A 12,884-nucleotide genomic window follows, 5' to 3' on the forward strand; every position below is an offset into this window, starting at 1 on the left:
TTGTCCTCCTCCTGTTCCTCCTCCTTCCGTTCCTTCTCCTCCACTTCCTCCTCCTCCTCCTCCTCTTCCTTCTCCTCTCCTGTTCCTCCTGTTCCTCCTCCTTCAACTCCTCCTATTCCTCCTCCTCCTGTTCCTCCTCCTTTCTGGTTCCTTCTCCTCCTCCTGTTCATCCTCCTACTGTTATTCTTGTTCCTCCTCCTCCTGTTCCTCCTGTTCCTCCTCCTCCTCCTGTTTCTCCTCCTCCTTCTTTTCCTCTCCTGTTCCTCTTCACCCTCCAATTCCTCCTCTTCCTTCTGTTGCTTCTCCTTTTCCTCTTGCTGTTCCTCCTCTTCCCTTTCTTTCATTTCTTGTTCTCCTCTTCTTCTTTATCCTTCTTCCCTTCTTTCTCTTTTCTTCTCTACTTCCTTTCTTCCTTCTCTCTGTATCCCTTCCTCCTCCTTCTCCTTTTCCTTCTTTTATTATTGTTATTATTATTGGCACTGAAGATTGAACCCATAGGCATTCTACCTCCAAATTATACCTCTAGCCCTTTTCATATTTTATTTTGAAACATGGTCTAACAAGGTTTGCTGAGAGTCTCACTAACTTGTGGAGCTTAACTTTGAACCAGCGATCCTCCATCTCAGCCTCCCCAATACTAAGATCGCTGGCCTGTGACACCCACCATGCCAGGCTGCAGGAGGCCTTCTAAGATCAACTTTACCAACCCTGAGCCCATGCCAGGGGGCGGGGAACACTTTGAGGGAGATGGGGGACGTGGGCCCTCCAAGACACGCCCCCAGTTTCCTGGAGGGCTCGGGTTGGCAGAGGTAGGAGGAGAGACCACAAGGTCAGAGTAAGGGAAGGATTCAGGACACATATGTAGTGGCCAGCCGGCCCCTGTGTCTGCCTGGCTGAATATTCCAAACATAGGTTTGTCTTTTCCTTTGCCCACCAACCTAGGAAGCTTTCCTCAGCAGCTCCATCCTAACCACTATTCACCTGTCCCTCTGCAGACCCTCAGACCTTCTACTACATGGTGGACATAATAAAGAAGGGCATCGGCTTCCAACTGGACCAGCTCCAAGGCAAGAAGTCCTGCCACACAGGCCTAGGCAGGTCCCCCAGCTGGGACGTCCCCATTGGCTTACTCTTCTGAGCCTTCCCTTGAGCCATGCAAACCCATCGAGAAGGCCATGGCCCGTTTCCTCTCTGGCTGCTGTGTCCCCTATGTGGACAGGGTGGCCTTCTCCCAAATGTGCCAACTGTGTCCGGGCTATGGCTGCTCTACCACCCAACCATACTTCGGCTACTCTGGTGCCTTCCAGTGTCTGAAGGATGACCTTGGGCAGGTGGCCTTTGTCAGACACTTGACCATATTCAAGCACCTGCCTGAGAAGGCTGACAGGGACCAGTATGAGCTGCTCTGTACAGACAACACCCGCAGGCCGGTGGACGAGTATGAGCATTGCTACCTGGCCCGGGACCCTTCGCACTTGGTTGTGGCTTGGAGTGTCAACAGCAAGGAGTATCTGATCTGGGAGCTTCTCAGCCAGGCTCAGGAACATTTTGGCAGAGAAAAATTGAAAGAATCCCACCTGTTTATCTCTCTGCATGGGAAGAACATGCTGTTCAAAGACTCTGCTCAGGGGTTTTAAGGGTCCTCCCTAAGATGGACTACAGGCTGTACCTGGGCTATAATTACATCACAGCCTTGCAGAACCTAAGGGAAGGTGTCTGCCCCAAAACCTCAAAGGATGATTGCAGGACAGTGAAATGGTATGCACTCAGCCACCACAAGAGGCTCAAGTGTGATCAGTAGAGCGTGAGCAGCAGAGGACAAATTGAGTGCAATCAGCAAAGTCCATGAAAGATTACATCGCTAAGATCATGAACGTTGAAGCTGATGTCATGAGCTTGGGTGGAGGATTTGTCTACATATGGGCCAGTGTGGCCTGGTACCAGTCCTGGTGGAGAACTATGAAAGCCCTAATTATAAGATATCACCAATACAAGGGTATTATTTTGTGTCAATGGTGAAGAAATTGAACACTGATATCACCTAGAACACTTTGAAGGGCAAGAAGTCTTGCCACATTGCCATGGACAGAACTATGGGCTGGAACATCCCCACGGGCCGGCTCTTCAGCCAGAGCAACCACTACAGATTTGATGAATTTTTCAGCCAAGGTTGTGCCCCTGGGTATAATAAAAATTCTAGTCTCTGTGAACTGTGCGTTGGTCCAAACCTGTGTCTCCAACAAAAAAGAGACAAAGTATGGCGACACCGGGGCTTCCAGGTATCTGGTTGAGAAGGGAGATGTGGCCTTTGTGAAACACCAGAACGTTTGGCAGAACACGGGTGGAAACAACTCTGACAAGTGGACTAAGGATCTGAAGTTGGATGACTTTGGGTTGTTGTGTCCTGATGGCATCAAGAAGCTCATGAGCGAAGTTGCCAACTGCCACCTGGCCCGTGCCGCCAATCACAGTATGGTCTCAGAGTGTGTCACGGCTGTCTGCAACCTGAGAAAGTGCTCCAGCTCACGACTACTGGAAGGCTGCCCTTTCACAAAAGTTGAAGTCTATCTAGGAGGCGGAGATGCCACTCTGATGGAGTTGGAAGCTTAAGTGACCCAGAGTTTCCCCCTGGTCCCGCTGGCCAGAGGGATTGGTGCCAACCATGGCCGATGGCCCAGGTCTGCATTGACACATGCACAAAACACAAAATAAAAATTACTGTTGATTTAAAAAATAAATATATAGAGCCGAGCGTGGTGGCGCATGCTTGTAAACCCTGCACTTGGGAGGCAGAGACAGGAGGATCGAGCAGGTTTGAATCCAGCCCCACTGGCTTAAGAGACCCTGTTTCCAAATAAAAATATAAAATAGGTCTGGGAGTGTAGTCCGGAGGTAGAAGGGCTTCCAAGAGCCCCAGCACCGCAAAAGTAAAAATAAATAAATAAATAAATAACTTAGTATGTGAAACACCTATCCTTCCTAAAAACAAACCTCTTGGCTTCTTTTTTATATACAGTTCTAAAACACATGCCTATTTGACTTTCTAATCTAGAACAATTTTGGAACAGAAAATGAGAGAGGGGCATAATTATATTGGCAGGCCATCAAAGAGCAAGAAGTGACAGCTGACAGCTTGACAGACAGGGGCTAGTACAAGGAACCATAAACTATACAAATAATTGTAAAATGTAAGTACAATAAACTGACCTGAGAATTTAAAAGGCATGGCTGCTTGTGGCAAATCGCTCCTCAAACAATTACTTTACTGTACACTGCAAAATTGATATACACCATGATGATCCTTAGTGATCAGAAAAGCACTAAATTATGCATCTTGCTCCAACAAGGTGGGAAGTGTTTACCACATCAGAGAGATAATCCCAGAAAAATGCTTAGCTCTTGTTTTAATACAACATCAGTAATCCATGTAGGCCATTTTGTAGATCTTATTTTCAATATCAGAACACTGATACCTAACGACATTAACACCAGAATGTATGATATTTAATGTAACTTCTAGATACTGATCAATAACATTAAGTAATAAAATGCAAAGCAGATTACTTTTAAACCTGAAAGTAATATACTGCTACAAAGTCTTCATTATTATAATGCTTATTATTTATGAAGTAATTTTTGGTTATTAGAAAATTTATTGCCGGGCATGGTGGCACACACTTGTAATCACAGCATTCGGGAGACTGAGACAGGAGGATCGCAGTTTGCAGCCAGCCTCAGCTACTTAGTGAGGCCCTCCGCAATTCAGTGAGACAGGAGGATCACGAAGGTTCAAAGCCGGCCTTGTTGGCTTAAGAGACACTGTTTCCAAATAAAAATATAAAAACTAGGTGTCTGGGAGTGTAGCCCGGAGGTAGAAGGGTTTCTAGGAACCCCAGTACCACCACCACCACCACAAAAAAAAAAAAAAGAATAAAATAATAGGGCTGGAGGTGTAGCTCAGAGGTGTTGAAAGCCCCTGGATTCCATTCCCAGTACCGCAAAAAAAAAAAAAAAAAAAAAAAAAGAAAGAAAAGAAAAAGAAAAGAAAAGAAAAGAAAATTTATTTTTTACTCTTCTTTGGTTGATCACTAATGGTTGTTTTTAACAATATTCAACTTACAGCTATGCCTCTTGGGATCTTATAGATAATAGATGATAGAATCATAAATACACCAGGAAAGTGTGCATATTCTTAGGTCACTGACTATCCAACCGTGGGACGAGCTTCAGTTCTCTTATTACAGTGTTGCTGGTTTAATTTCTAGGTGATTCCTCAGCTCTGCCCTTATAGGGGATTGGCTTAATCCCAAGGCTGGCTTCTTTTGAAGGCAGCAAAATGCCTTTAGCAGTTCTAGACTTCCCATATGGACAAATCAAGATAAGTGGCAAGGCAGAAAACTTTAATTTTCCTTGATTCACTACCATAAAAATGCAAAACCTTTTTTTCTGTCATGCCAGGAAAAGTTCCTTCGTTTTCATTCATGTGAATTGCTATAATCTTGAGTGTAGGGACTCACAGAATACCACTCTCTGATTGGCTTAGGTCTAGGTCACTGAGCTAATCAGTGTGCTAAGTGGCTGGAATTCGGGCCACCCCTCCCCCCACAGAGTCCTGAGGGCATGACTACCAGGAATCGGCACTTATGTGAAAACTGTGTTATTATAAGGCTGAGGGGGAATGGAAATGCTAGCTGAAATGAAAAGTTTTCATAAAAATAGATACTATATAGAGAGAGAACTGTTTCCTTTGGATCCCTTCTTTAGTATAATTTTACGTGTATAAAATATTTTATTAGTTTAGTTTAGTTTTCATTTAAATAACTTGAAATCCATTTATTTATTTATTTATTTTTATTTATTTATTTTTTTTTGTGGGTCTGGGGATGGAACCCAGGGGCATTTGACCTTCAAGCTACACCCCCTGCCCAATTTTTTATTTTGAAACAGGGTCTCACTGAGTTGCGGAGGGCCTCACTAAGTAGCTGAGGCTGTCCGTGAACCGCGATCCTCTGGTCTCAGCCTCCTGAATGCTGGGATTACAAGCGTGCACCACCACGCCCGGCTCTTGAAATCCATTTAAATAGCTTCAGCAGATGAGGAAACATTGGAAAAGGTGAGATACATTTTTGTCTTATTTTTTCAGGACCTTATTCTTACCCCTGCCTGGGTAAAATGTTTTGAATGATAGTAGCTTCATTTAAAAAAATTTTTTTTTACATCTGATTATTTTCCTGGCAACCAGGCCTGATCAGAGGATAAATGACTATTTTACTCTCAGCCAGTCACCATTCTCTATATTCCTGCCTATTCTGACGTGGTCCAGGATATAGACACACAGCCCAGGGTAGATTTAGCTGTTTTCATAAGATAGGAATCTGGGAAGACAGGAATGGGTGGCTGACTGCTCATTTAACTTCATATTAAAAACAACAAAAAAGTAGCTATGTATGCACTAGGCTCCAGCTTGTTAGGAAAGCAGGTTTAAGAAAATAAAGCCAGATCACAGAAATAGTAAAGAAAAGAAGAGATGGAACAAAAGAACCCTAAGACATCTTAGAAGCTGATTTTATTTTTCATATTGGCTCCCCTTCCTATTTATTCAGGTATAAGTTTCCAAACCAATGTTTGTCTCCAGTTACTTCTACATATATGTTACATATTGCCAATGTACTTTTCTACAATGCTATACTAACTTATACATTACTGACATAATTATTTTTATATATTTTTATTGGTGCATTGTAGTCAGACATCACAATGGAATACACGATTTGTGAGGATATACAAACACACATCATCCAATTAGCCTTTATCCTAAGCCCATTCCATTCCCTCCCCCTCCCTCGATCCCATGCTTGATTTGGTGATTAACTTGATATATTTGTTTAGTTACATCATGCGTTTTAAAGGGATTCCATCTTCCCCCACCCCATCCCCTCTGATTGGTCACCTTAATTGCTCCTCCATAGGGCCCTTTCTTCAAATAGATCTCCTCCTATTACCCATTTCTTCCTAGTTTTTACATAATAGGGAAAGCATCTGATTTTTTATTTTCTGTGATATTTCTCTGTGTATGCCGCATTGCAAGTTCCAATCCCACTCCTGAAGACCTCAGCGCCAGCCCAGCCACCTGTATACTCTGATCCCGGCCTTGCTGAGTCCAGTACCAGCCTTGCCTCATGGCAGACCCCAATCTTGGTCTCGCTAGCCCTGGCACTGGCCTCACCTCTCGGCAGGCTCCAATCCCGTCCTCACTGGCCCCAGCACCTGCCTGACCCCTTGGGAGGCTCCAATCCCAGCCTTGGAGGCCCCAGAAGCAGCCTTGCCTTATGGCAGGCTTCCATCCTGGTCTTGCTGGTCGCGACACTGGCCTAACCCCTCAGCAGGCTCCAATTCCATCCTTGGAGGGACCAGCACAAGCCTTATCTCACGGCAAGCTCTGATTCCGGCCTCGGAGGCCCCAGAACCAGCCTTGCCTCACAGCAGGCTCCAATCTCGGTCTCACTGGCCCCAGCACCACCCTTACCCCTCGGCAGGCTCTGATCCCGACCTCGAAGGCCCCAGAAACAGCCTTGCCTCAAGGCAGGCTCCAATCCCAGCCTCCGTGGCCCTGCTGCTGGCCTAATCGCCAGGCAGGTTCCTATCCTGGCCTCAGAGTCCCTGGCATCATCCTTGCTGTGCATCGGGCTCTGGTCCCTGTCACTATGAGTAGGTCGTTTACAGATGTTCCCTTTTTTTCCTTCTTTTTTTGTGGTACCGGGGTTCCTGGAAACCCCTCTATCTCTGAGCTACACTCCCGTAGACATCTCTCTCTCTTTTTAATTTGGAAACAGGGTCTCTTAATCCAGAGAGGCTGGCCTCGAACCAGCGTGATCCTCCTGTCTCCGCCTCCCAAGCGCGGGGATTACAAGCGTGCTCCACTATGCCTGGCAGGTTTTTTTGTTTGTTTTTTGTTTTTTAATATGGGAAAATAGTACATGTCTTTTGCAAAAGCTGGGACCCCAAATACTTAGTGGCATTAAATTTTGTCTTCCCTCCAAAGGCGAGATCCATAGCTTCTCTTTGGAAAGCAGGCCCTGCTGTTCCACGTGCACTCTGGCCTCCCACTCTGCAGAGGAGCGCAGTGGCCACGAAGGCTGATGACTCCCAGAACATGTTATGTGTAGGCCCATCCTGGCTCTGTGGGGCTCCCTCTGATACCCCCCAAACCCTTTTGCCACTTAGCATGTTGTCCAGACTTCTCAAGCATGTGTGGCAGGTACAGTCAGTCTACTCTTGGGTAGACTTCCTCAAGAGCTCAAGGTGGACTGGGCTGGCTCTGTCTGCCCCTCCAATTTCTACCTTTGGGGCAATTTCTTCAGAAGATCAAGGTAGGTTGACTCAGGTCTCTGTCTCTCCAAAATAATAGCTTCCACCTATGTCTCCAGCACTAGCGCCTGCACCTATGCGCTTCCCCCACTGACACTCCACCGGTGACATGTTCCTCCTGGTCCTCTGTTGAACTCCTTCCTTGCATTATATAATGTCCACAATTTGTAAGCATGTGCGGCAGGGGCAGTCCCCCTTCGCGGTTTTTTGGGGTTTTTTTAAAGTTTAAAGTGAATTGGATAGAGCTTGTCTGCCTCTCCTGAGTCCTAGCTGCCACCGCCACCATCTTGGCCCCTCTCCAGTATATTTATTTTTTATTATTATTATAAGAGAAGACAGTATGTGTGTTTTGAAGAAGATGTGAGATCAAGCATTCAGCAGCAATGAATTTTATCTCCCTTCCAAGAGCGGAGGCCCACAGCCTCACCGTGTAGAGCAGGGTTTGCTGTTCCGAGTGCACCGCAGCCTCCAGCGCAGCACAGAGTAGCTCGGCGGCTGGGTATGCTGAGTTCCCGGGATGTGTGTCTCGGCTCCCCGCCCAGCACTGCACGGCTCCCTCCACCATGCCCGGCTCATTTTTCTTACAATGTGTGTTGTGAAGAGTCCCCAGCATGCGTGGCTGAAGTGGTCTTTTCTGGGGTGTTCTTCCAAAAATTGCTTTTCTTGCGTGGCTGGCACCTCCTTGTCCCTTGCTTCTAATCCTGCCATTATCCACTCTCTCTCCTGTATTCTAGATATGAAGTCGTGGCTGGAAGTGTCTCCTTAAGTTGTCACAATCCGATATTAAACCAAGATCTGGTGTCCACGGCTTCCCCAAGAAATGCTTGTCCTATTTGGTGTCCACAATTGCCACTGAGACCATGGCCACCACCATCTTCCTGGCCTAGACCCTTTAGTTTTTGAAACAGGGTCTGACTGAGTTGCGGGAAGCCTCACTAAGTAGCTGAAGCTGTCCATATACCTCGATCCTCCTGTCTCAGCCTCCCAAATCCTGGGATTGCAAGTGTGTGCCACCACACCAGCCCACAGTCAGACATTAAGCCCACTAGTCCCCATCTATTGCTTATTCTGTCTCTGAAGCTGACATAATTATTTTTAAAATGTATATATAGTATCACATAAAAGCAGTCTTTATAGAGGAAATCTCCTATAGTGGCAGATATAGAGTGTTTAGGTGTCAGGATATTTTAAATTTAAAAGACCTGAGCAGGGCGTGTTGGTGCAGGTTTGTAATCCCAGTACTTGGGAGGCTGAGACAGGAAAATTGCAGGTCCATGGCTAGCCTCCGCTACTTAGTGAGGTTCTCCCCAACTTAATGAGGCCCTGTTTCAAAATAAAGAATAAAAAAAAAATAGGGCTGGGGGTGTAGCTTGAAGGCAGAATGCCCCCTGGTTTCAATCTCTACTATTGCAAAAAATAAATAAATAAATCCTTGCTTACTAATCATAAAATTTTTGAACAGATGCCTGGACTTCGATGACTTGTATTACAAAGTGAAATTCTTAGACAGTGTCTAGTTAAAAGCCCAGTATTTGATTACTATATTTTTTCTTTTTCTCTAGATGGTAAAAGTCGGTTTCAAATTTAAGCACAAATTGATTTATTTAGAAAACTCATATTACCAACTTCTCTGTACATTTCAATTTTTACCTAACAGATTTTAAAAGGCTTTTGTGCGCATGCTCTCTCTCTCTCTCTCTCTCTCTCTCTCTCTCTCTCTCTCTCTCTCTCCCCCCGCCCCTCTCTCTTTTTGGTGGTACTGGGGTTCCTGGAAACCCTTCTACCTCTGGGCTACACTCCTAGACCTATTTTTTATATTTTTTAAATTTGGAAACAGGGTCTCCTAAGCCAGCACAGCTGGCTTCAAACCTGTGCGATCCTCCTGTCTCTGCCTCCCAAGCATGGGGATTACAAGAGTGTGCTACCACGCACGGCAATCTTTGTTATATCTTAATCAAATTAAAATTGACTATATAAATAAATAAATAACATTAAGAATATATACTCAGAGAACTTGTAGAATAATAACTTATTTTATTATTCAAGTGTTCTTTGAATCATTCATGAGTCTGACTTTATTTAGCTGCTGTCATTGAAAACCAAGAACAAAGATTAGAACTACAAGAGATTTTGGTATTTCCAAGAAAGCCATTTCAATCTTCTTTCTTTAGTAATATTTTGCTCTAATAAATTTATTTCTTTTGGATTTTAAGAAAAAAAATTGTAAAGTCTACCTGTGTTGAATCACTGGGTTTATGAAGTTCCCAATACACTAAAACTTATACAACCTGGTACAATTTGTGTTTTAACTAACTTTTATAGTATCATCATGAATTTATATGCTTTATCAGAATTCTTATATTGGTATTATATTTTTGTAAATTTTTTAACTTAATTTGCACACTATATAGGAAATATTTATTAGTATATATTCTTGTAGTATATATATTTTAAAGGCATTTTGAATTATTTTAAAGGCATAATGAATCATTTCAGACTTAATGAATCAATTCAAAGAGAATACTTTATTGCGTAGCTTTAAATTTTAAATTTATATGTATGCTTACATCAGGAAAGTACCTTAATTATTTAGAGATTTCCTTAACATATGCAGATTTAAAACAATAGTTTTATTTGAAGGCAGAGATATTTTTACATCAGAAGAGACAAGAAGAAATGAGTAAGAGTAGAAACACTGCTGTTTTTCATTTTCTTATAAGTATTTGTCATCTAAAGGTTACTTTTCAGGTCAAAAAAACTTTAATGCTAATGATGAGAGAATCCAGGAACCTTGTTGGGACTGTGGCTTTCTTAACTGGAAGAAAACTGAAGTATTTACAATGGTAGTGAAATGTATAAAAATCTAAATTTCATTTATTATCAAACACATAAAACTTAACATTTTTCACATATCTAATAGTTTGTTAAACAGAGGGGCAAAGTTTTCAAGTCTGAAACCTCCTTGTGATTCTTATACTACAATTTTTAACTGCAAAACCTCTAGACATTGTCATTCTAGGAGAAAAGTGATCAGATATTGCATAAGGCTAGAGGTACATATGGGACGAAATAAAAGGTGTTACAGCAGATTGGAAGAGGGCAGAGTATAACGTTTCTTTGCAATAAGAATAAAGTGATTAGATTTCTCTTTCATTTAGCTCTTATTCTTCACTGGAAAGAAAGACAAATAGACACAGACACATACGCAAACATCACTGTAATTAGAGAAAACTTAGTGAAATGGTGATTTGCTGTTTTTAAAGCCTTGGGTAGAGCTATGACAAGTGGATGTGGGAAATTCACTGAGGTTAACAATCATGGCCATTGTGTGTGTGTGTGTGTGTGTGTGTGTGTGTGTGCATGATACTGGTGATTGAACCCAGGAGTATTCTACCTCTAAGCTGCATCACCAGTCCTTCTTATTTTGTATTTTATTTTATTTTAATTTTGGTGGTACTGGGGTTCCTGGAAACCCTTCTACCTCTGGGCTACACTCCCAGACCTATTTTTTTATATTTTTATTTGGAAACAGGGTCTCTTAAGCCAGCGTGGGTGGCTTTGAACCTGCGTGATCCTCCTGTCTCTGCCTCCCAAGTGCAGGGATTACAAGTGTGCGCCACCACACCCGGCTTTATTTTGTATTTTAAAACAGAGTCTTACTGGGTTACTGAGTTTTGCTACTTGCTTAGTCTGCCCCGTGATCCTCTTGTCTCAACCTCCCAAGTACTGGAATTACAAACCTGCTTCACCATGCCTAGCTAATTATGACTATTCTCATGCTGTATCTCAAATACATAAAAGGATACAAAGGTAATAGATATAAAAATTTAACAGGCAAATTGAAGAGGAATTGGTTTTATAATATGAAGAGGCTTCAGAAATTATTCAACTATCCCCTTTTATTTTAGAACGAGAAACCAAGGATGAGAGGTTAAATTGCTTATTCAAGTATCATGTAAACAGTGACAAAAGTAAGATTATAATGTTCTTCACTTATGTATTAAATAATTGAGGTTATAACTTGAAAAATCATGATGGGAAGTGATTTTCATTATTAATATTGATTTTTAAAAATTACAGTAAAATTGACTCTAAAAATCAGTTCTGTGGGCTTTAACATATGCAGTTTCATGTAACTACCACAATGAAAAAGAGACAAATAGTCACATTGCCTCAGAAAACTCCTTAAGGCTTTCCCTTTTTTTGGTCAAAACCTCTCTCTGTGTATTCTATCACTATAGTTTTGCTTACTTCAAAATAGTGTGAAAGTAGAAAAAAAGGATGTAAAGGTAATCAATTAGAGTATGTATTCAGGATTGGAGTTTTGCTTTGTTGGTAAGGCAGAAGGTTTACAAGGGAGTTAAAGACGTAAGTAGTTTATGAAATATTTTTGGTGAAGGCAAAAGCAGCTGGTAGTCATTGAAAGATTATTGGCCTCAGGAGGAATATATGTGTGACAAAGATTGAAAGAATGAGAGATTTTGGACATAAAATGACACATGGAATCTCGAGATTTCAGAGCAGGTCTGTCCACTCCACTACTGTTGTCAGACCTTGACATGTAGAAGAATGACTAAGGTATCAATGCTTCAAAATATGCTGAGACTAATAGGAGACCGGAGGATGACAGCTACGAGGAGGGGTGAAATATGGCAGGAAACTCAAAGAAAGAAGAAGTTTCATGCAAAGACAAAAGAATAAGTGTTGTGAATCTGCAATACTTTAGGTAATCGTGAAAATAAATCAATCCCTGCTTTGCAGTGACCAAGGGCATTTTGTAAAAGGTAATGGGTACTCATTCCTATGTGTGAGAGTGGTGTGGGGTGAGGCCACTGTAATGTTACTTGCTCGCCTCCTGCACACTAGCTTGACATTGATACATTACCTTTTAATGGATGAATTCGTTGAACAGTAAAGGAGCAGAGCAAAGTAAACATAAGGGGCCTTTTATTACTCATTAGAGATATATGGTCATTTGTAAGGCTGGCATATTGCTGACTGCATTTTCACTTTCATTTTCTTTGCATAAGTTGTAATGCTCAATTGTGTCTTCATTCAACAAGGTGTCTCTTGTATTTATACATTCCTTTCCATGTTTTTTTTTTTTTTCTCAGCAGTTAGCACAATTGGAAATCTGTAACAATTTTCTCCAATTCTCACCTCTTTCCTCTTTCAATCATTTGAATGCATCAATGTGAATAATCTTTGCATACAAATTATGTCGTCAATTCCACTGTTCAGGATCATAGGCTATATTGATTCTCGGTTGGGTATACCATTCAGTTCTAATAAGATCTGCATAAATCTATGTCTGCAGGCTTGCTGTTGCCATTTTCCCTCCATGCATGAGCTCCTCTGTTCTGTCCAATGCTCTCCTTGTCCTCTGGCATATAGTGTTCATACCTACATTTGTGCCTTTTCTGATGCAATTTTACTTACTTCAGTTGACCTTGACTTTCTCATCCATGGATCTAAATTCCATGAACAAATTATAACCCTGTTTAAAAAAATCATTT

General features: G+C 42.2%; 1 pseudogene across 1 annotated transcript; it reads left to right on the forward strand.

Moving 5' to 3' along the window:
• Positions 1-747: 747 nt before the first annotated feature.
• On the forward strand, positions 748-2,610 carry LOC308263463 (serotransferrin-like; annotated as a pseudogene). The gene is made up of 2 exons: positions 748-799; positions 996-2,610. The product of its transcript is annotated as a serotransferrin-like (transcript).
• The last annotated feature ends 10,274 nt before the right edge of the window (positions 2,611-12,884 follow it).

Source organism: Muscardinus avellanarius (assembly GCF_963383645.1).
Source record: "Muscardinus avellanarius genome assembly, chromosome: 5".
NCBI lineage: Eukaryota > Metazoa > Chordata > Mammalia > Rodentia > Gliridae > Muscardinus > Muscardinus avellanarius.